The sequence below is a fragment of the Lissotriton helveticus genome, chromosome 7 (assembly GCF_964261635.1).
Source record: "Lissotriton helveticus chromosome 7, aLisHel1.1, whole genome shotgun sequence".
NCBI lineage: Eukaryota > Metazoa > Chordata > Amphibia > Caudata > Salamandridae > Lissotriton > Lissotriton helveticus.
The window spans coordinates 425,864,292-425,888,392 of NC_136068.1; the positions used below are offsets into that span (position 1 = coordinate 425,864,292).

Below are 24,101 nucleotides of genomic sequence, written 5' to 3' on the forward strand. Positions count from 1 at the left end.
AAGGCTCTGGAGGGTTGATTGCTGGGAAGTAAAGTCACAGACTATACAGGATTGTACAATCTAATAATGAGAGAACAGATCCTTAATAATTGCCAGAACCAGTTGTTGCATCAACACCTGATTGACTCAGATCTGACCTCTCCCAAGAATTGGGAAAGAAGGCAGACAAGTGGGTCAGAACCAGGGTTAATCAGAAACCCCAGAACCATGGAAGTGATCAGAAAAAGGCAGACCAGAAGGGTGGAGATCAGAAACAAAAAGACCAGAAGTCTTCTTCAGGCCCCCAAAATACTTCTAATGAGGGGGGTCACAAACTGGAAAGAAAAAGAAGAAGAATGATGGGCCAAAGAAACCTTGGTGCAATACCTGTAAATCAGTTTCTCACTGGGGTAGTGAGTGCACTAAAAAAAATCCAGCCCCTTCCACTGCAGCCCCTAAGGCACCTGCACCCCCTAGTACAGTTAGCAGTGGTAGTGCAACAACCAACATTATAGTGGGGTTAACCATGGGTACTGAGATGGAGTCTGGCCTAGTCAGAATCCCTACTCAGGCAACTCTGATCTGTGATGTGGACATGACCATGTCCACTACTATAAGTCCCAATACTTTGGGCAAGTACAGGCAGACGCCTTTGATAAATGATAAGATGGCTCAGGCCTACAGGGACACTTGTGCCAGTGTCACTATGGTGACACCTAACTTTGTGGACCCTGGACAAGTTGTACTAGGTGAAAGTTACCCAGTGACCAATGCTAGCAAGGCCACTACTACACATAGTGTGGCTGTTGTTAACTTCTCCTGGGAGGGGTAACTGGCCTCAAAAAGGTTGTGGTAAGTGCAGACCTCCCAGTTGAGTGTCTTTTGGGCAATGATCTAGAGAACTCAGTATGGTCAGAAGTGGAGTATAGGACTCATGCAGAGATGTTAGGTATTTCAGCACATGTCCTTGCTGTAACCAGGTCCCAGGCCAAGAAGTGCCTACCTGAACCTGTGGCGGATCTTGAAACTATAGACCAACCACAACCCAAGAGGAAGAGCAAGAGGGTGAAGCAGTGCCTTCCACCACCTTGCCCCAGGTTGAGGATCAGCCCTCTCAGGAGGATGATTCTGTGATCCAAGAGGAGACTGTCCTGGAAGAGCTTGAACCTGATCAGGTTGAGTTTCTGGGGACAGGGGGACCCTCAAGGGTAGATCTGGGGCAGGCTCAGTTAACTTGCCCTTCCCATGAACCCCTCAGACAGCTAGCTGCTGCTGAGGCTGCTGGGAATGCTCAAGGTGCCCATAAAGTATATTGGGATGATGGACTCCTTTATTCAGAGGCTAGAGACCCCAAGCCTGGTGCTACCAGGAGGCTGGCTATTCCTCTGCAATTTAGGGGTTTCCTTCTCACCTTGGCCCACGAAATTCCCCTAGCAGGACACTTAGGCCAGAACAAGACTTGGGACAGGCTTGCCCCACACTTTCACTGGCCTCACATGTCAGAGAATACAAAGGAGTTTTGTCGCTCCTGTGACATCTGCCAAGCCAGTGGCAAATCAGGTGGCACCACAAAGGCCCCCCTTATACCACTACCTGTGGTGGGGGTACCCTTTGAGAGAGTTGGGATAGACATTGTTGGACCAATGGATCCCCAAACAGCATCTGGGCACAGATTTATCCTGGTGGTAGTGGATCATGCCACCAGGTACCCAGAGGCAATTCCCCGGAGGACCACAACAGCTCCTGTTGTGGCAAGGGCCCTGCTTGGAGTATTCTCCAGAGTGGGCTTTCCAAAGGACGTACTTTAAGACAGAGGTACCAACTTCATGTCTGGATATTTGAAAGCAATGTGGAAAGAGTGTGGTGTTAACTATAAGTTCACCACACCCTACCATCCACAGTGCAATGGGCTTGTTGAAAGGTTCAACAAGACCCTAAAGGGAATGATAAAAGGGTTACCTGAAACGCTTAGGCGAAGATGGGACATCCTTTTACCCTGCCTACTCTTTGCTTACAGAGAGGTCCCACAGAAGGGGGTTGGCTACAGCCCTTTTGAACTTTTGTTTGGCCACCCTGTAAGGGGTCCCTTGTGCCTTGTGAAGGAAAGATGGGAGTTACCTCTCAAAAAGCCTAAACTTGACATAGTGGACTATGTACTTGGTCTCCGCTCCAGGATGGCTGAATACATGGAGAAGGCAACCAAAAACCTTGAGGCCAGTCAAGAATTACAGAAAGCTTGGCATGACCAAAAGGCTGTGCTGAATGAGTACCAGCCAGGACAGAAGGTGTGGGTGTTGGAGCCAGTGGCCCCAGCAGCCCTCCAAGACAAATGGTCTGGACCCCACACCATACTGGAGAAAAAGGGAGAGGTCACCTACTTGGTGGACCTTGGCACCCCTAGGAGCCCCCACAGGGAGATTGAAGGCATATGTGGACAGGGCAGACATGGGCTTGCTCATGGCAACAGATGGGGAACAGGAGGAAGAGAGTGGCCCTCTCCCAGACTTGTTATCCCAGAACCCTGATGATGGTTCAGTGGATGGAGTAGCCTTGGCAGTCAGCCTCTCTGACCAGCAGCAATTGGAATGCAGACAAGTTCTGCAAGCACACAGTCATATGTTTTCTCTCACACCCAGTCAGACTAATTGGTGCACCCATGAGGTGGACACTGGTGACAGTCTGCCTGTGAAGAATAAAATCTACAGGCAACCTGACCATGTCAGGGATTGTATAAAGAATGAGGTGCAGAAAATGCTTGAACTTGGAGTGATTGAGCCATCAGAGAGCCCCTGCGCCAGCCCAGTAGTCCCTGTGCCAAAACCTCATACCCAAGATGGAACGAGAGACATGAGGTTCTGTGTGGACTATAGAGGTCTCAATGCTGTCACTAGGACAGATGCTCATCCCATTCCAAGGGCAGATGAGCTCATAGATAAATTGGCTTCTGCCAAATTTCTGAGCACATTTGACTTGACAGCTGGCTATTGGCAAATTAGGTTAGCTGAGGAGTCTAAGGCCAAAACAGCATTCTCAACCCCCAGTGGACATTATCAGTTTGTGGTAATGCCCTTTGGTTTGAAGAATGCACCTGCCACTTTCCAAAGGTTGGTGAATCAAGTCCTTGCTGGGTTGGATGACTTTTGTGCAGCTTATCTAGATGATATTGCTGTCTTCAGCTCCACCTGGGAGGATCACCTGATCCACCTGAAGAAAGTTCTGCAGGCCCTGCAAAAGGCAGGCCTGACTATCAAGGCTACCAAGTGCCAGATAGGGCAGAGCAAGGTTGTGTACCTGGGCCAACTAGTAGGTGGGGGGTCAGGTTCAACCATTGGAGAGCAAGATCCAGACCATACAGGACTGGGCTCCTCCAACTACCCAGACAAAAGTCAGAGCCTTCTTGGGCCTGTATGGGTACTACAGGAAATTTGTAAAGAACTATGGATCCATTGTGACTCCATTAAATGATCTGACATCCAAGAAGATGCCAAAAAAGGTTCAGTGGACAGTTAGCTGTCAAAAGGCATTTGATGACCTGAAGAAGGCCATGTGCTCTGCACCTATCCTAAAGAGTCCTGACTACTCCAAATAGTTCATTGTCCAAACAGATGCTTCTGAGTTGGGGGTGGGAGCTGTGCTTTCACAACTTAATGTAGATGGTCAAGACCAGTCCATTGCTTTTATTGGCAGAAGGCTGACCCCTAGAGTGAAACGTTGGTCAACTATTGAGAGGGAGGCCTTTGCTGTGGTTTGGGCCCTGAAAAAGTTGAGACCATACTTGTTTGGCACTCACTTCAAGATTCAGACAGACCATAAGCCCCTCTTGTGGCTAAATCAGATGAAGGGTGAAAATCCCAAACTGCTGAGGTGGTCCATTTCCCTACAAGGGGTGGACTTTACAGTTGGAGCACAGACCAGCGACTGACAATGGCAATACAGATGGTCTCTCCAGGTACTTCCACTTAGAACATGAAGACTTATCTGGTCAAGGTTAAGTTTAATGTCCCTGCGTTTGGGGGGGGGGGGTATGTAGGAGAGTAGGGTCTGCTTTCCTATGGTCACCCCAATTTTTGCTTTTTGCTTCCCTGGTTTTCGACTTAATGTGGCTGTGGGCCTGCTAATCAGACCCACAGCCTGCTGTTCTCTCTCTAAATTCATAACCATGTACTATAGGTACATCACCAATTGGGTATTGGGTCACCTTATCAGCCCCTGTACAGTGTACTATAAGTACCCAGGGCATAGGTGCATCCAAGGCCTACCAGGGGCTGCAGCATATCTTTTGCCACCCCTGGCTGGCCATCCAAACAGACACAACTGGCTGATCACTCAGCTGGGGCAAGGTCGTAAAAGCACCCCTTGCTTAGATATAGTATACCTATATCTGAACCTATATCTGGACACATATATACCTATAAGTCACTCCTATGGCAGGCCTTAACAATCCTGGAGGTAGAGTACTTGGTTTTATGTGAGGTGGTGCTCTAGCATGAGCTGAGCCTGTCTGCAGCTTTCGGAACCATTTCCTTATAGCTGTTCCAGGGTAGTGCCATACCATATACTCTTAAAGTGCATTATAATCCTCGCGGTTATTGCTAACTTTGGTTTGGCTTTACCAAAACATGTCATGTAAGGTCATATACTTTGGAATACTACCCCCTCGCCAGTTCTGGCGACGAGGGTAGCATTCCACCCTTCTAGAGGGAGAAGACATGTTACTTTACTTAAAACGCGGTTAATCCTAACCAGAGCCCCAGCATCACAAAATGGATGCTGCTGCCCCGACACAAGTCTGGCCTCCTGCTGCTGACCGAAACTCCGGCAGGGGAGGCCTGGACAAAAGGTATCCTGTCACAGGGAGGTGTTACACCACACCAGACAGGAGATAGTGGATTGAGGCAGGCAGGGCGAGTGAAACTAGACACTGCCTGGGGCGCACAAGGCTCCTCATGCATAGCCCAGTTCAAACGGTGCTGGGGCACTCCAGCCCCAATCATGGCGCGAAACTGGACAAAGGGAAAGGGGTGTAACCACCCCCTTTCTGGGTCCCACCCATAGGAGGGACCTAGCAGGATATCCAGCCCCTTGATTTGGAATAAAGGTAGGAGCTGTGCCAATGCACATCAGATAATCCTGACTGAAACTTTGAAATGAAACTCTGGACCCTTTGACATCCCACTCGTATTGGAAGACTGAAGACTCTCCCTTGTGGTCAAGGAGTGACCACCCTGTACAAACAGGCACCATACAGCGCCCAACGGTTTGCTTTGTTGCAGCTCCCGCCGGAGCTCGAGCAACAGAGATCAACAAGAACCAGCTTCCCTGACTTCCAACAGCCCGATCCACAGTCCCAGCAAAGCTGAGATCCGTGGAGGCGACGTGAGGCGTGGGTCCGGCCATCTTGAAAATACTGCGAAGTGCTGATCGTGCAGCTCCTGAGGCACCCTCGAAGCTGTGCATTGGGGTTTGAGAAGCCCCAGCCCCGAGCAGCTCGTGCACCAAAAATCACCCCTCCACACTCACCGAGTGCTGCGTGGGGCCCTTTTGCATTTTCCTGCTCAACGCGTCTGTCTGGTCACTTGCCCGTTGGCTAGTGGTCAGTACGACGATGAATCTTTGAAACTATTCTGCTAGTCTGGTTGCTCCAGACTGGCCCTCGCTCCCCTGAAAAGGAGCCACCTCTCTGACCTTGCTGGTCCGAGTAAGAAGCGATCTTCAAATCCTGCGTGGGTTGCATTTGCCAAGGCCTGTTAACTCCGATCCGGAAGCAGACACCGCCGACAGCGAAAGCCTTTGTGGGACAGCTCGTGATCCACTCCTGGTCATCCTCGATGCCCCAAAGTCCACGTGGCAGCGGAGACAAGCTTCATGACAACTACCTGATTGCGCCCGACATCGCCTGGTTCCTTCCTGGTTCCATCCTGGTCACTGCCAAGTGACCCAGACTCTGTCCCCTCTGCTTTCAGGTACTCTACATCTTCGATCCACCCTTGGATCCAACCGGACTCTTCTCTCCTGGCCGCCTGCAGCATCTTTATCTCCAGGCTCCATAGATCTCCACGACGAAACCGGACACACTTTGGCACCTATGCACCCGCTTCCTGTGGGTGAGGTAACGATCAAACACCGGTGCTCCTGTAGTGGTTTACACCTCTAGTGTCCTAGTTTAAAGTGGCTTAATTCTATTGCAGTCGGAAGACTTCCAAAATAGTAACTTTCAGCACTGCACCCGAATCCCGTGGGCTACTCCCATCCTAACTACAGTTAGTCCAGTGTAGTCCCAGCGATTCCCAAGGCCCTAGGCCTTACCATTGTTCGTAAAGTGATACTTATACCACTTATTTAGTATATGGTTTGAGTGGCCACCAGCCCTATCCATTGTTGTGCAACTTTTGTATGTTTAACTGTGCTTTTGTTTAAACACTTGTGCCTCTGATCTCAAAGAGTACAGAGGATTATTCTAGTAATAAATACATATATTTTTTATAATATATAACTTGTGTGGTGTCCTTTCATTTGATATTACAGGATTGCATATGGTAAAACAGCTGGCTTCACATGCCCTCTTGAGTTAAGCCCAAGACTGCTTAGTCCATGCTACCCCTAGGATAGCTGGTCTATAAGGTTAACTTTACAACCACCACCATAAGGGATTGTTTGGACTGACACAAGGTGCTCACTAGAATAGTGAACATCATACATCAGGCTAACTTCTCACACCAGCTCTTCTGCGTCTTCTAGTCCAAGTCCTGTCCTCTCCTGCAGTTCACATTCCACTTTCTTATTAAATGGTTTGTTCTCTCCCTGGAACCCACAGTATGTTGTGCTACTTCCGTATTGCAATTGTGTGTGTTTGTGTTGATGTCTCCAGGTAGGAGATATACCAATGTGTTAGTGAGTGTTGTGTAATAAATAGAAGTATTTTTATAAACACTGCCTAGGTTATTTTTTAACAAACACGACAAGATTAAACTGGTAGAAGAAGCTGCTTAATACCCCTTTAAGATAAGCCTGCTTTATTTATTTATTTTGGTGCTTGTATAGCGCAGGAATTCGATCTCCAAGGAGATATCTCCGCGCTTTGTTTTTCCGCTGGTAGAGCCAAGAACCAAGTATCTGTATGGAAATGCAAGAGTTACTGAGTAGAGAATAGATACGTCTTCAGGCATTTCCTAAATGCAAAAAGATTGGGATTTAGTCTGAGAGTGGTGGGTATTGAATTCCAGAGGGCAGGGCCCTTATATGAAAGGGCTCGACCTCCCTGTCTTTCTCTTTTAATCCTAGGGATCTGAAGCAGAGCTTGGTTTTCTGATCGTAGGTTTCTCCCAGGTTGGTAAAGTTTAAAGATTTCAGTCAGATATCTGGGACCAATTCCATACAGGCATTTATGGATGGTACAACATATCTTAAACTGTACCCTTAAACGAATAGGGAGCCAGTGTAGTTTATTTAGTAAGGGGCGAGAGGGCGTTCTGGCAGGGGCATTGAGAATTAGCCTGGCAGCTGTATTTTGTACTACCTGAAGCCTCCTTATCTGTTCCCATTGAGAATTAGCCTGGCAGCTGTATTTTGTACTACCTGAAGCCTCCTTATCTGTTCCTCATTAGCAGACACCAATAATCCATTACAGTAATCTAATCTGCTAATTACCAGCATCTGCACTAGTGTTTTCCGATGATGATCCGCTAGGTAGGGAAAAACCCTTCTGAGTAGGCCGATCACTCTCAAACAGGTCCCTGTGACCTGTATGGCGTGGTCTTTAAGCACCAATGACTGGTCAAGTTTGACACCCAGATTTTTTACGCTTTCCTTTGGACACGGAGCTATACCCAGTTCCGGAGGCCACCACTCAGGTGACCAGAGGAGTGGGGCATCTCCAAAGAGCATGACCTCCGTCTTACCCACATTGCATTGTAGGCAGTTGGAGGTCATCCATCCAGCTGTCGCTCTCATTCCGGCAGCAAAAGAGTTCTTAACTGCAGGGGTCATATTTTGGAATGGGAATAATAGCTGGGTGTCGTCAGTGTAGGATATAGGTGTGAACCCATATTCCCTAACAATATTCGCCAGGGGGGCCACAAACACATTAAACAATGTGGGGCTTAGGCATGAGCCCTGTGGAACCCCCTTTGTGAGCTCCCTAAAGATGGAATAATGGGAGCCCAGGCGAACATTTTGATGGCGATTGGAAATAAAACTTTTTAGCCATGATAGGGCCATTCCATCCACTCGTATCCCCTCCAGACGACTTACCAGGGTGTCATGAGACACCGTGTCGAAAGCAGCGGACAAATCTAATAGCACCAGAATCATTGAGCCTCCCCTATCCTGTGCCATCCGGATGGTATTGGTCACAGAGAGGAGGGCTGACTCGGTGCTATGATTTGGCCTGAACCCAGATTGAGAAGGGTCCAGGCCGTCCGCTGCTTCGATGAATTTAGAAAGATGAGAGTTAGTGTCTCTCAGTCATCTTACTCAGCTGGGGTAGGAGGGATATAGGTCGTAAATTACTAAGTTCTGACCAGGGTAACGCGGTGTTTTTGCGTATTGGGTTCACTACTGCCCTTTTCCAGTCCTTGGGAATCTTTCCTTCTTTAAGAGAGAGATTAATGAGTGTTTTGAGGCTCGGCGCTAATATACTACCCAGGGGAGCTATCTTTTTGGCAGGTAGTAGGTCAATAGGTGAGCCTGATTTAATTAAGTTGAGTAAAGTATTTACTTCAGTTAGACTGATCTCTGGGATCGTGGTCAGAGTGGATCTATTTAATCTACTTTTCGTTGACTCATGGCTAGGGATGTTGATGGCATCCCTATTATTTGATGCCTTAGTAATTTTTTCATAAATTAAATCAATTTTATTTTCAAAAAATACAGAGACCTCATCACATAGGTTCTGACTAAGGTCAGCTTCCCACAGCTACCACTTTGAGAGCTTTTTATGGTTATCAAAAACCCCTAAACTCACCATAATGGTTGCCTGGATTAGTGTAAGGTGCATCACTTAAATTAGAGTGCACTATATACTAATCCAGCCTCCTACATTATTACAATGCTATATTTTTAAATTTTAACTATACAACAGAAAGTAGCAAAATGCATTACATAGCCATATTTGCCAAACCTGCATTTAGGTGGTAGGCCACTGCTTTTTTGGAAACCCAGCATCCTACAGATTAATGATGATCATTCTGTGGCTTTTGACAAGATTGAGTGTTGAGAGTAAGCAACAGTATTATTCATAAAGTGTGAAATGCCAATACTTCTAATGTTATGGCTACCAGGACTCTGAATCTGACAGACCCCCTAGTACCAAATCCAATTTCTCATACCAATTTGTTCAACCTTACGCGCTGGCACCTCATACTGGTGCTGCATGAGGAAGAACAGCCCAGGATCTCCTCATCCGGCTTCTGTTGCCTGGAGGTATCCTTCCTCCTGTATCTGACCCAGGCAGAATCTGTTTTCCTCTGTCAGTTAGGACCTAATGAAAGCTAATGCTTTGCCCGGAAAGAAATGTATGGCAAGTTATTTTAAGAAATACAGAATGCTGTCCTTCTGTTTCAATTGTACTTGTCTCATAACTCAAGGTCTTCTATATCTCTCTGGCTAGTGTGGATCCAGGGTCTGTCAGCTGCAGTGGAACAGTTATTGTGCTTGTTTACTCTGGAATTAAATATACCCCTGATCCAGACCAGTTTCTCACAGGACTTGGGCGAAAAGTGTGACCTGTGCTATCTCCTTGAAGGACACTGTCGATCGTTTTAAACAAGCACTGGCAAAACCAATAGGTCTCACCTTTATAGTGTTTGTGCAGATCAGGTAGCTTTCCCACTGTTTGTCTCTAAAGTATTGTTAAAAAAATGTAAAGAAACTTCTAGCGGAGATGCGTCTCCCAGTGCTAGCGGACGATGATAGAGTCGATAGATCGGGATCTCACGAAAGAAGAAATAGTGGAATCTATACAGGACGTGCAGGGGGGGGAAGGCACCGGGCCCAATGGCTCACTTGTGGAACTTTTCAAATGCACCGCCAACACGGTAGCCCCATATCTCCTAGCCATGTTCAACAAGGCAAGGGACGGTGGGTTGCAGCTACTTGATCGGCGAACTGCAACGACACTTGTGATCCCCAAAGCCGGTAAGCCGACGGACCAGTGTGTTTCGTATCGACAGATCTCGTTGCTAAACCTTGAAGTCAAAATTCTGGCTAAAGTTTTGGTCAATAGACTTCTGGTGCCCATTCTGACTCTGATCCACCCGGATCAGTCAGGCTTCATGTCTCGCCGAAGCACCAGACTCAACCTACGACGACTGTATGGGGTCATGGATCTAGTTAAAACCAATACGGGGGTGGAGGCAGCCCTGCTGTCACTGGACGCTCGGAGGGCGTTTGACAGCATAGAATGGAACTATCTATTCCAGGTCTTGAAGAGATTCGGCTTTGGACCACGGTTCATCTCATGGATTCAGTTGCTATATACTCAACCTATGGCAAGGGTTTGTGTCAATGGCGCTGTGTCTCGTTCCTTCACTCTGCGAAAGGGCACAAGACAGGGATGCCCTTTTCGCCGATTCTGTTTGCACTGGCGCTCGAGCCTTTTGGCTGCGTGGGTCAGAGGGGATCCGACTGTATCAGGCATACGGGGGGCAACCAGTGGGAGGAGAAGATATCATTGTATGCAGACGACATCCTCTTTTATGATCCAGATTTTCGGGTTGTTCCAGGGGTACTCTGGGTATCGGATTAACTGGGACAAGTTCCTTTTATATATGCTGTCGGACGGGCCACCGGCAGACCTGGGCGCTGACTCCAAACTCCAGACTAGGACTAGTTTTGAAATTCCTGGGCATTCTGATGTAAAAATCTGCGGCAGCGTTCATAATAGGGAATCTAAAGCCACAGCTGGATCGTTTGAAGAGAGACGTTGCGCACTGGAGGAAACTACCAATCTCCCTGAGGGACGTGCAGTGCTCTTCAAGATGATGTCTCTACCTCAGATACTATATGTCCTACAAATTACCCCCTGTCAAGAACCAGAGAAATTCTTTAGGGACACAGATAATGAGTTAAGAACGTTACTGTGGGATGGGGAGGGGCACGGATAGCACTAGCCAAACTGCAGATAGGGGTGTACGAGGGGGGTTTGGCCATACCTGACCTTCAAAAGTACTACTGGGCCTCACAACTCATGGTCATTATTGATTGGGTCTTTGCAGACAGGAATGACCCGGCATATAGAGTGGATCACTGGACAATGGGGGCAGAAGGTTATCTAGGCGTACTTTATAGACGGGGAAGACGGGACAGACTAGCCCCACATACCCAACTAGTACAAAATGCTTGGATTAAGGCCAGCCATTTTCTGGGCTGGACGGGACGGCTGACGGACCAGACTCCTTTATGGTTGTAAGTATGTGAACATGCAATATGTGGAAACACCACCAACTCTAAAATCTGAACTTCAGCTATATACCAGCAAAAATATCCCTCTTGCTGGTGCGCTTACAGACAAACTGGGAGGGTTGAGGAACACCGCAACAGTGTGTGGGGGCAGATATTTGGGGTGCAAGGGGCAGCACATGAAAAAGAGCTAAAACACTCATGCACTACACGGAATAGTGAATAAAAAAAGGACGCCAGTCGCAAAGTTCTCAAAGAGGCTATACTCCAGGGGAGGGGTTCACACAAGAAGAGGAAGGCAAGCCATAGAATAAGAAGCCAGTAAATAAAGACAATAAAGCCAAGCAATGTTACGGAATGGGCGAGCCATACGCCCACTTTAAGCTCACAATAGGTTTTCTACAACCTGTGCTGTTTGGTAGGGAAGAAGATCTAAACACTCTAATCATAAGGGAGTTGTGGGGTGCACTGCAAGGTAAGTGTAAATTAAGGGCAAAGGTGGGAAAAGAAATTATTAGCTAACTGCTTGTAAAATACATGCGCCATTGGATATCTCATACTTTCCGCTAAGAAGAACATAATTCTAGGGGTATCTATGAATGAAAACAATATTCCGCTAGTAAGAAATATTTATGCAAAGGTAACACAAAGAATTGTAATAGGACCCTCCAACATCGAAATGGTGGCCGTGGATAAAGTGCATTAGTCTATTTCCCTGTAAGAAGTCTCATTATTGCTAAATGCACCTGGCATCATGGGTGGCACCTACAAACAGTTCAGGCTTTAGCCAAAAAGACATTGCATTCTAGTTCCTCTAAACTTGGATTCAAAATGCAAGCATGAAAAATGTGTTAGCTAAAAAGTTAGGACTACACATAACAGAAAGACTATTCAAATATGCATCTACACCGAAGTAAATATTCCCGTAACAATCAATGAGAATCCTGGATTTGGGCATTCAAAATACGTGAGTCAGACTGCATATGTGTAATTACAATGCAAGGTTTGTGACCTGACAAGATCAAGTGATACCATTCCGGGTTCTGACGACAAAGATTAAATATACAGTCCACCTGTGCTTATGATAGCAGCTTCGGACAGCAGGGCAAGGTCTTTCACCCTGCGCAGTCACGAGACTTCAAATCCAGAAGAGCGGTAGCAGCAAATTGAGAATTTTTAGACTAGCAAACTGGTCACCCGTGTGCTAGCACGGAGACTTACATGAGGAAACAGTCTACTGAGGTGCACAGCAGTTATCAAGAGTTATCCACTGAAAACAAAACCCTCCACAGGAAGGGGGAAAGTGTCACCTGCCTAAGAATAGATAAGAGCGCACAGCGTCTCTCAATGGCTAAAGATGGGTCTCTAATACGGGGAGGGGAATCAAATGCACAACTAAACTTCAAAAGAAGTACTTAATAAACGCGCTCACCGTTAATGATACAAAAAGGATTTAATGAGTTCAGAATGCAACAATTTCAGAAATATGTTATGCATTGTGCTTGTTTTAAATGTACATGAAAATTAAAGCAAAGCAATTAACAATAACATTAATGTATTAAGTCCGAGTAAATTCATACAAGAACAAATATACATTACATATGACTCCCCCAACAGGATGAATTGCGGCAACAGAATTAAAACATCCTCATACTAGTTGCATTGAAACACAACCTAAACAATGAGGCACACCGTAAACACATTCGTACTACGACTCATTTTAATACTCCAGGGGAAATCACAAAAAACAATGCCTCATGGCACACCTTTTGCCAATCTCTCAACAAAAAATCTTTAACACTCTTTAAGCAATCAACCCCTCCAATCACTTCTCTGACCCCCTGCCTCCTACCCTATTTAAAACGCTAAAAACAACTATCCTACCACATGGGCATAAATTGTAAACGCCTCTCTTAGATGAGGCTCCATAACGGACTGTCTTAAAATAGGGCTGGTCACACCTATACTAAAGAAATCCGACGCCAACCCATCTGATCTCAACAAATGTGTACAAATTCAATTATGCAACCATATAGAGAATTACAACCTCCTAGACAATCACCAATCCAGCTTCTGCCAAGGTCATAGCACAGAATCTGCACTGACACACATAATGGATGACCATGATTCTCCTTGACTTATCCTCCCCCTTCGATACGGTCAAGCATGACAACCTCTTGTCACTATTGGAACAAAGGATGGGCCTCTCAGGGACAGTGTTACAATGGTTCTCCTCCTTCCTAATAACAGAACACAAAAAAAGGAAGACAAACTCACTCTCTCAACCTTCTGTGGTCACCCTGGGTGTTCCAGAGGGATCAGCCATATCACCTATTCTTTTCAACCTTTTAATGGAACCCCTGGCAAACACATTGAAATCAGAGAATATTTTATATCACCTGTATGCGGACGACACCCAACTGTATTTGAAAATCTTCACTCCTGAAGACTTTATTTCCCTCAACGCTATTCTACAGAACACGCAAAGCTGGCTCACTAACAACCACCTCATGCTGAATATCAAAAAAACTGAATTCATTCTCATCTCTCCACCAATCACACACCTAAGATAGATCTATGGTTGATACATCGAACCTCTTTCAACTGTGCTCCCCTCATCATTGACTCCGCAAAATCCCAAGGAGCCACCGTAGACAAACACCTGAATATGCAGACGCACATCACCAATGCCACTAAGGGAGCTAATCACAAGTTGAGTATGCTAAGTAAACTCAAACCCTTCCTCCCCCAGGCCGACCTATAAATGTCAGTGCAAGCCCTGGTGCTACCAAGATTAGACTATGGAAGCACCAATCTTTGCGGTCTCCCCAAAAACAAGCTGGCACCGCTGAGGGCATCACTTGATGCGCGGCAAGACTGGTATCAGGAACTAAAAGAAATACCCACATGTCTCCAACCCTGAAAGCTCTGAACTGGCTGCCCTATGAGGCAAGAATACACCTAAAGGTTGCCTGCATGACCCATAAAGCACTACATAACAATACGCCCAGTTACTTAGCGCTAAAGCTAGAAAGGTCGGGAGGATGCAGACAACTACGAAGTGCGAGTACTTTACTTCTGAAACCACAATCCTTCCATAAGAAGAGAACTGTCTGCAGAGCATTTTCAGGGATTGCTCCAAAGATTTGGAATTCCTTACCTCCAGTGGTACGTGGAATCTCTTCCTTCACAGCATTCAAAAAAAGAAGTAAAAATACTACTAATGAACAAATTCATGTCCTAAGACTTAATTTTTATGCTGACATCGAGTCACCTATTCGATCCTCTTGTGACTGTCCACTACCTCCGGTGGAATGAAGGAGAATATTGTATGTATGTTTATTACCACATCCACTTGATGCTCATTAACTATAGTCAGTGTAAAGCTCTGTTGGCCACGGGTCTCCTACATTATCCATAGACCTCATAGCTAGGGTGGATCAAAGGAGAATATCATAAGTATGTTTATTATCACAACCACCAAATGCTCAATAACTATATAGGGCAATGTCCTGCTGGAGACCGGTCATCTACGTTATTCGTTTACTATACACCCCTTCTGAACGTAATGACAAATATCAAATGTTTGTATACTGCCTCATTTTTTTTTCTTTTCTTTTCTGATGTTTTTATACTGTATACTGCAAAGAGCTATGATACCCTCGTGGGTCAAGTTTGCGCTATATAAAACTTTATAAATAAATAAAATAAACAGTCATACATTTAAAAGAATTGCATAAGTAAACAGACAGGGACCTTGAATGAAAAGCGATGTGGTATTATGCACAATTATTGAAAAAGAATCTAAGAGGAGCGCCTCAGTGAGGCATTGAAGATACACAAGGTAGTTGGAATACAGTAAACCAACCGTTGTTAGTCGTGAAAAATCATATACAATTTATTATCAGTTTTGAAGCATGAATTTTGCATTACAATCCTAAGTTCTTTGTGGTTCTTTTGCATGTACCACTGTGTGGTTCCCGTCCGTCATGGTGCCGACGTGCGTTTCGGTGTTGGGCTAAGGTCTAGCCGTCACCTTGTTCATGGCACAACTATGATGCAAACCAGGGGATAAGCTGTAAAGTTTGGGGGAAAAAATGATTTTTTTTCCATCTAGGGTGAAATAGAGTCCAGGGCTCCGTTCTTTTAAACAAAGAAACATGAAAAAATTATATTTAGAGTAAAAATACTTGGTCCTCCCCGTAAGAGAACCAACCAAGTGAGTGTATAAAGAATACAGGCTAATAAATATCTCCAATACCAGCACGCCAGTGCCTTGAAGTGTGTGAACCATGGACCACCTCGTGCAACAGATCAGTCAGAGAATTGACATTAACAAATTAATAGTGACATGTGGAGAATCACAGAGAAAGTTACCAAGGTCTAAGCAGAGATAGATTCCTACTGCCAATGTCCTGAAAAATGGTGAGCAAAAAGAATAAAGGAGAACGAACAGATAAGATAGATACATCAAGCGACAAATAACTTACAAGAGATGGATCTAGATTCTACGTGATCAGTCCGAACTGAATCAAGAGGTCAGTATTTGCTGTAAGGCTGATATCCAGGGGCAGGCTAATTGAAAAACAGTAAAAAAAACAAAAAAAACATTTTTTTTAAAATGTAAACATAGGCGACTAACTCATTTCTGAACACATCATGCCACAGCTGAAATAGAAGTCATGAGCCGAAAGAGAGGGCCCTAACATATTACCTTGAAATGAGGAATACAGCATCCACGTGTGTGAGGAAAGGGTAACTCGATGACAGGGCAGGTAGGGTACCTGTTCCACACGAGGAGGGAGATCAATCCGGTAGATAGAGAAGACGAGTACCAATAGTGGCCGCAAAAGGCCTTAGCAAAAGAGAACAGCAAAATAGATTACACTACGGGAGGGCTCCTACAAAATGAGGGCAACCAGACAAAACAGGAAAAATCCCCTTTACGCACAAGTCGCGCTCACAGGAGATGCCCAGGGATAAGCACAGAAGATGGTACACACTGAGTACGTAGCCACCATCGGCCTCCCCAAAAGGTGTGATAAAAAATGGGGCACAACCTAGGATACTGGCGTAAAGAGCATGAATACAGTATCGCAAATATATTGTCACACTGAAAAGTGGAACAATACAGGTATCGAGTAGTGCAGAGGAAATGGGCGTGATCAGAAAAAAAAGAAAATAAAGAATGCCCGGGGCAGGACAGCGAACAACTCGGCGTTCTTACCTGTCGTGATGTGGCTCCCCGCCCTCCGGAAGAAATCTGGGGCCTAGCCCCTTTGTTAGCGTGGCTGGGCCTCAAGATCAAATGTGTCTATCGCAGGAGAGAATAGAAAGGTCTTCGATGGAACAAAGTGAGGTGTCTCAGTCCTCGGTGAAGTATTGATGAGGTCGGCATATACGATCGCTTTGAAAGAGTCACGTGAATAAGGCCAGAAAGTCATGGGCAATTTAATGGCCCAGATCCGGGAACACCCCCCGTCCAGTTCATGGAGCGTTAAACCAAGTAGCCAGAAGGAGGATTCAGGTGGTCATGGTGGGCAAATGGTTCGCTCGGACCCGGAGAAAAAGAATATAAAATTGAAAAGGGACCTAACGAAGTATCGAAAGCACCAAGATATGGAGTTTGAAAATAAGCTAAAAAAGCAAAACAAATAACAAAGAAAAATATATATATATATATATATATATAAAAAGTAATAATATATTTTAACAATGCTGAATACTAACAGCAACAAGCATTTGCACTGCAATAGGTCTCGCATTATAAAAGCTTGAGCTATTGGCACTGCTATTAATAATGCAACACCAATAGCTCAAACATTTAGTAATGCCAGACCTATTGCAACCCGCCCCGCTTAAAACCCTGTGCAAAGTGTGTGTGCGTGCGAGAGAGAGAGAATGAGATAGATAGTGAGCGTTCCTGTCTAAATGTATTTGTATAATATGTGTGTGTATGTGTTTTAGCTGTGTGAGCTGTATGTGAGCGGAGTGTGTGCATCTTTTTGAGTGTGATTAAATCTTATTGTGTCCCTTTGCGACTGTCTGTGTTCATGTATGAATGTGTGTGGTGGAGAGGGAGGGACGGGCAGTTTCCAAGTCTTTGGTGACAGTGTGTAGGTGCACTTATCATTTGTATCTGTCACTGTCTGTTTGTGTGTGTGTGTGTCAAAGAGAGTGCGGTTTCTGCGTGAGAGCTGGGCGTGAGACTGAGTGTGAACATGCGTGTATGAATGAGAAATGCTTGTAAGGATGTGGTACAAAGAGAGACAGCCTGTGTGCGGATGTGCACCCTGAGTAAATTTACTATAAAGTGTAAGAGTACATTTACACGTGTAGTTTTACTCCTGTGCAAATTTACCTTTATAAACTGGTGCATATGTGTTTTTCACATGCTTGGAATTGCTTTTATATTCATCTGTTAATTGGTAAAAACAACTAAATAATAGTATCACTTAACGTGACGAATATTTTGCCTTCATACACATCATATATTGCATAATATCCTTTTCTATGCAAATTCTTTTTGCTTTTTTCCGCCCTATCATTTGGGCAACTTTGTTTGTTCAACCACTGCTGCATTTTTCTACAAGTCCTGCCTACTATATACTGACAGTGGAAGGTTTGTGTTTTCCTTCCTCGTCTTAGGGGTTTATACAATTGAACTCGCCAAAATCTTCCTAATGATAACCAGTGGCGGCTGGTGGATTTTGAAAGTGGTGAGGCACAAAATGTTGTACACATAGGTAATAAGCGAGCAAGCGAGCGAGCGCGCACTGCAAAAGGAGGGTGCGGGGGGGGGGGGGGGGGGTTCTCGCCCCGCAAGAAAATTTTGAAAAAAATGCATTCATATGGTGGGTTTTAAACCACATATTTACTGCAAATTGTTGAAAAAAGGGGGATCCATATATAGCATTTCGGAGCCAAAGTAGATGGTAAACAGTGAAATGCTTATTTGAAGAGCACTGTTTTTAAGTGTTTCCTAAAGCGAATAACATTTCCTACGTGGCATAAGTGATCTGGGAGAGAGTTCCACAGGACAGGAACTTGTACAGAGAAGCTACAGCCTCCTTTACTTTTCTTTACCAATCTGATTAGAGATTTATTTCTTGACTCTCCTATCCACAAAGCAAGTAGCCATGCCATTCAGGACCTTAATGCGGATGCAGCAGGTCTTAAACTGGATCCTTTGTCTGGCTGGAGGCCTATGCAGGGCCATCAATATGGCAGTGACATCTGTGATCAGTGAGTTTACATATCAAACATACACTTATACACACCATAGTCACAAAGTCCTGATTTACATGTAAAAGCTCAGCTTTACAGCTTCTTAAGCTTCACACTAGTTATAGTTTTCAGCAAGAAATTTCAAGGTTGCAAGTAAAAATGTTTGCCAATTCTCAAATCTATAAAACAAATCGCTAGACACCATGTAGCACAACAAGACAGAACATAGCACCCAGCAAAGCATATGAACACATCACAGCTCAATACAATATCACTACTCAAGGGACACCACTACATCGCATCATAGCTCACTGCAACCCATCAGAGCTCAAGGCAACTTGTAACATCATAAGACACATCACACCACCACAGAGCAGCTCGTCACAATATCAGGATGTTCTGTTTCAGGCTCCATTCTGTTTTTATAACAATCACAATCATAGTAAGTATTGTACAACAAAACTCACTAGTAAATCAGCATGTCAAGGTAATCCAAAGCAAAACTCAGAATCAATAGTAACATCAAAATATTATTATTCATTATTATTTAGTGCACAAAAGTATATACTTGGAGCGCTTCCACACTACTAAGAAACGTACTTAAACTGCTCGTCCCACTTGAAAGCTATTCACACAAACGTTGACTGGTCACCCTTCAGGTGATTATTGCTCTATTTGTGTGTAATCTGGTACTAATGTGGTCAAACCTCCGCCCAGTGTTAACATGTGCATAAAATGACAACAGTATGAAGTAATACTATCAGACAAGGTGCCACATTAAGCCACATAATTTGCCTTTTTTTGGCACATAGTTTAGTTAACCCAGCTGCATTATTTAGCCCTCCCCTGTCGCATAATTCCAGTGGCCTTGAATATAGCCAATTAAGGTGGGAATACCCTGCACTATGTCCAAAAAAAACCTTGCCAGTTGTTACCTCCTAGTCCTTTCTTATGCACACTGTTGAAGGAAATCGTACACACTTTAATACAATTCATGTTCAATTTTCCTTCATAGTTTTATCCTGGATCAGTTCGCAGAGAAAGCAGACGACAGGCTGTTCAAACAGAAATCACCAGCTGAGACAGCAGCATTTGGCATCAACCCCCCCTAGCTCCTTGGGCAATAACCCATTAAATGGATCAATCAGAAAAGAAGCATCAGAAATCTTTCTCACAATCTCATTGACATAACCTCGATGTATGGTTTGATATTGCATCGGATGCTTGTTCTACAGAGACAGCCTTGCAGGTGGCAGGTTTTCTTCTGATTTATTTCATGTCTTGATGGATGGCCACATGCCTTTGTGGACTAAGAGGTTATTGCGTTCATGAGGCTGTCATGTTTGATTGATCCATTCGAATGTGAGCCACACCAGGGGTTAAAAGTGGGTGGTGGCCTCCTTAGAACCATTTTCGACACCAACACATATGAGTGTTCCAAACTAATCACTGCTTTTTGCTCTTCTAGGTCTCAGTAAGAAAACAAAAGTGAGTTTACGGAAATGTCCTACATGAAGGAAATTAGTTCCAGCGTGTGCAGTGTGCACTGACTGCCGGAAGCAAACAGGCTTCACTACTTGATTCACCTTCACATCACATGTCAGGGAAATAAACTTTCAGAGCCTCATTGTGGGCACGTAATGAACAACACGGGGATTCACTCGAGCTGATAATGTGATGCAGCACCCCTGATGTGACAGGCGCACCAACCACCAGCTGTAGTTTCACTCCAGGAGAACACCTGAATTATGAATAAGTTAAGAAATGTTTCCTCCAAGAGTAATTTTTAACTATTTACCTAGCAATACCGTGCTGTTCCATAGCTCTGAGCAGTTATAAGGGCAACTAAATGGAACCAGGGAGAGAGAGCTGGCTTTTCCCACTTAATATGACTTTAATGACCTGCCAAAGGGCCTGACCACTGTTGTGTATAGGGTAATAAGTAATGGAACATCTCATCTGTGAATTGCACTGGCAGTAACAGCCCCTGGCAAACGCACCTGCACTAGAGAATTCTGGGACAAGCAAGGAAGGCAGGGAGCTCTCAGAGGCAGGTTACTTTTGATCTGTGCCTGGATTTTTAAAACAAATGTATTTACAGCAAAGGCACCAACTTTATGCAGTTATGGGTTTCATTTTTCATCCATGTTTAAAACTTAAGCAGGGTGATAACATTTTAAACATTTGCTCTTTTCTTAGGGGGGGTGAATCGGAGGTACTGCGAATTTAATGTGGATGAATAACAACAAAACACTCTGGGCCAGATGTAGGTAATCCCAGTTTACCGATTCCTAAATACCGAATCATACTGATTCGGTATTTCAGAATCGGAAAACGGGATGTAGGTAAAAAAAAAATCGGTAATAATTACCGATTCGGTAACATTCGGAATTCCCAATCGGTATTTACCAAATCTGAAAATACCGAATCAGAAAATACAGATTCAGTAAATCCCATTCAACCCTATGGTCTTGGAGGCCCATAGGGTTGAATGGGATTTACCGAATCGGTATTTACCGATTCGGTATTTTCCGAATCAGTAGAATACCGACTCTTATTTACCGATTCGGTACTATTTTGACTCCTACATCTCATTTTTCAAATACCGGTCGGTGTTACCGACCGGTATTTGGCTACCTACATCTGGCCCTTAATTTCTTGTAAAACAGCACGGAATGTGTTTTATGTGTGTTGTACATGTGCAATTTAGTGATGGCTTTTGGGCGCTTTTAATTTCCTAAACACACTACACATTGCTGCCGGTGTGCTGTCTCTTTGTTGACAGGATTTGGTATAACGGCAAGAAGGGACCAGCAATCGAAAATGTGGCCTAACGAAAAATAGACGCGAATCAGATTCATTCACTGATACTTTTATCAAGCAGAGCTGCTTCTCCCGTGCAGATGGTGTGTCTGCGCCACCACTTCAATGTTAATTGTTCAGCCAGCCCATGAACCATGGCTGTAATTAGGCCTAAATGTCCTGATCATAAAACTTTCCTCCTCCGAGGTGAAAGGCAACCCAGTCTTGAGCGAACTTCTATTTGGCAGCCAGCAATGAAAAAAACATAAATAAACATGACTTCATTTGTCAGAGGATTTCTATTAAAAAATCTGAGTGACAATCAATGCAGTTTTAGCACCAGGAACAGAATATTTGCACGTTCTATGCCACTGTAGAGGGTCTATTACAAACCAGTCCCTTTTCTAAATATGGAAAGAAACTATCCTGTGTTAATGATTTTCCAAAAAGTTTTTGTTAAAGCCCTTGTGGAAATTCCAGTTGACAAGTTACAAATGGGTTCTCCTGACCTACCTGTGGCATATGGGTTTAATAACGTTTTACTGCATGTGCCCACTGTGAAAAAAACCCATTATGGAAGTTCTACTTGTTAATAATAAAAAGCTGAAACCAATAGGCACATTTAAACATCAACTAATTAGACAATTATTGACATTACAAATCAGCTCTAATCTGCAACCGCCATCAGCTGGGATTTCCATCAAGGGTGCTCTGTACATACAACCATATGACGCAGGAACTTATAAATAAATAGTCATCACGTCTTTATGTTTGGAGTCTTACCTCTGGGGTCTCTGCATGGCCGACAGATAGAATAAACAGTAACACAAGTGCTCCTTTCATTGTGCCCTAACTCGTGTGAAATGCTGTGATTTCCTTCTTAAATGGGCTGAGTGGGGTGTCTTTGAACGCGTCTTTAATTTCTATTGATACCACACTTTCCAGAACTTTTAGTAAATGATTGCCAGAGGGACAGGAGCATGGGGCACTCATCCTTGACCTACAGGAGTGCTAAAAAAATCAGACAGGCTCTCCACTCTTCAGCCTTGTGAACATACTGCAGTAATTTGCTGGTGCTTCAGTGGGAAGACAGGCGTGACCTTGACATCCATGACTGCATGAATGGGGTGTTCAAAATTACAGTTTTTAAACTGCAGGAAATTGTGATTTGCGGCCCAAATTATCTCGAGGGCAGCTAGTGATGGATAAATAGGGGTGGGGGAGGTTTAAAATGCTATTTGCACGCACAGCCTGGGCGATCTATAGAGGCCAGAAGGGCTGGGATTGAACCAGTCTTGCGACAGCTTGACATGTGACTGGTAGAACCGCTGTCTTGTGGTAGATTTTAAATGTTAGTACAGTGAAGGATTGACTTCAAGAGGCCTCATTTCCTTAGAGCATCTAATGAAATGGTACCAATTATCTCTCACTATGATTACGGACTCCGGTTTTAACAGAGTTCCCGTGAATTAATTGTGTATTGCTTACTTGAGGGAACAAAGAACAGAAGTGCAGAGGAAAACTGTAGAGACATCTTTAAAAGCGATAGATCAGCTCCAATGAGTTATAAAGATTAGTCGGAAAGGAAAATTGGAACTCTCTCGAGGGACCTGTAACAATGGAACTGGGGTTACCCAAGGTCAGCCAGTACAAGCACAGTAAGTGTGGAGTAAACTTTACAACACAAGCTTCATTCATTCGCGTTTTCCAGGACTCAGCTGTGAATATTTACACTCAGTGAGTAACTATAGCTGAATTCAGCACGCCAGTATCTGTAAACTTAAGTTACTACGCTATTTTGTTTACTCCTTACCGCCGTGCCCTTATCAGTTTACTGGATTGGGAGCTGCACTAGGGGGCCATCGGGGCTGTCACTGCTCCTCAGCTCTTGACGGCCAGTTTGAAACACAGGGATCACCTGGAGCTCTAATAATGGCTCCAAATCACGGCCCTGCCATCAACAACAGCGCCGCAGGAAGCAGACAACTCGAGTTTGCAGTGGTCTTCAGAAGTCCTGACAGACTGCGCAGACTCGATGTCTCTGCTTCCCGCCTGCCAGCAGCCTGCCACACCCTTTCCCAACTCAAAGGGTGAGGTGACCCATCCCTCCACTCCCTGACTGACGTGCATCCCCAGTGTTACGGGGCTTAAGAATAAAACGCCGGGGGCTAATTTTGCATGCACGGCTTCAGGGGGTGGAGACTGGTCTTTTAGGCAAAGTATTTGCCGAGCTGATGACCTCACAACCCTCAGGGCTGTGGGATCCTCCGACCGGCAAATATATTCGGCTGTGGCCCTGCCCACAGGCAGCGCCAGCACATTCAGGAAGCTTTCACTGACTTGCAAGCTGCAAGCAGTGTGTGAGCAATGTCTTTTTATTTAAAACTAGAATAGTTAAGAGAATGGCTGACCGAAGGTGAAAGTAAAGGGGGCGGAGCCCCAACGCCTTTAGCCAGAAACCGCCACTGGAAGTGACCTCATAGGAGAGTAGGATGTGAACTTCTCCATACCTTCACAGAAGCAACATAAAACAAGCAAGACAGAGCGAGGGGAAGGCAAATGGAAACACTGCAGGTGTCCAGCTCCCCCGCCTTCCTCACCTCGCTCTGTGCTCAACAGTGTCTCCTCAGGCCTCGGTAGCAGCTCCTGCGAGAGCAGAGGGCAAAGCACTAACAACCCGTCCGCCCATTGCTCGG

General features: G+C 44.9%; 1 protein-coding gene across 1 annotated transcript in view; it reads right to left on the reverse strand.

Moving 5' to 3' along the window:
- The window catches only part of MTCL2 (microtubule crosslinking factor 2), an 870,692-nt gene that overhangs the window by 469,257 nt on the left and 377,334 nt on the right, over positions 1-24,101 (reverse strand). The window lies entirely within an intron of this gene.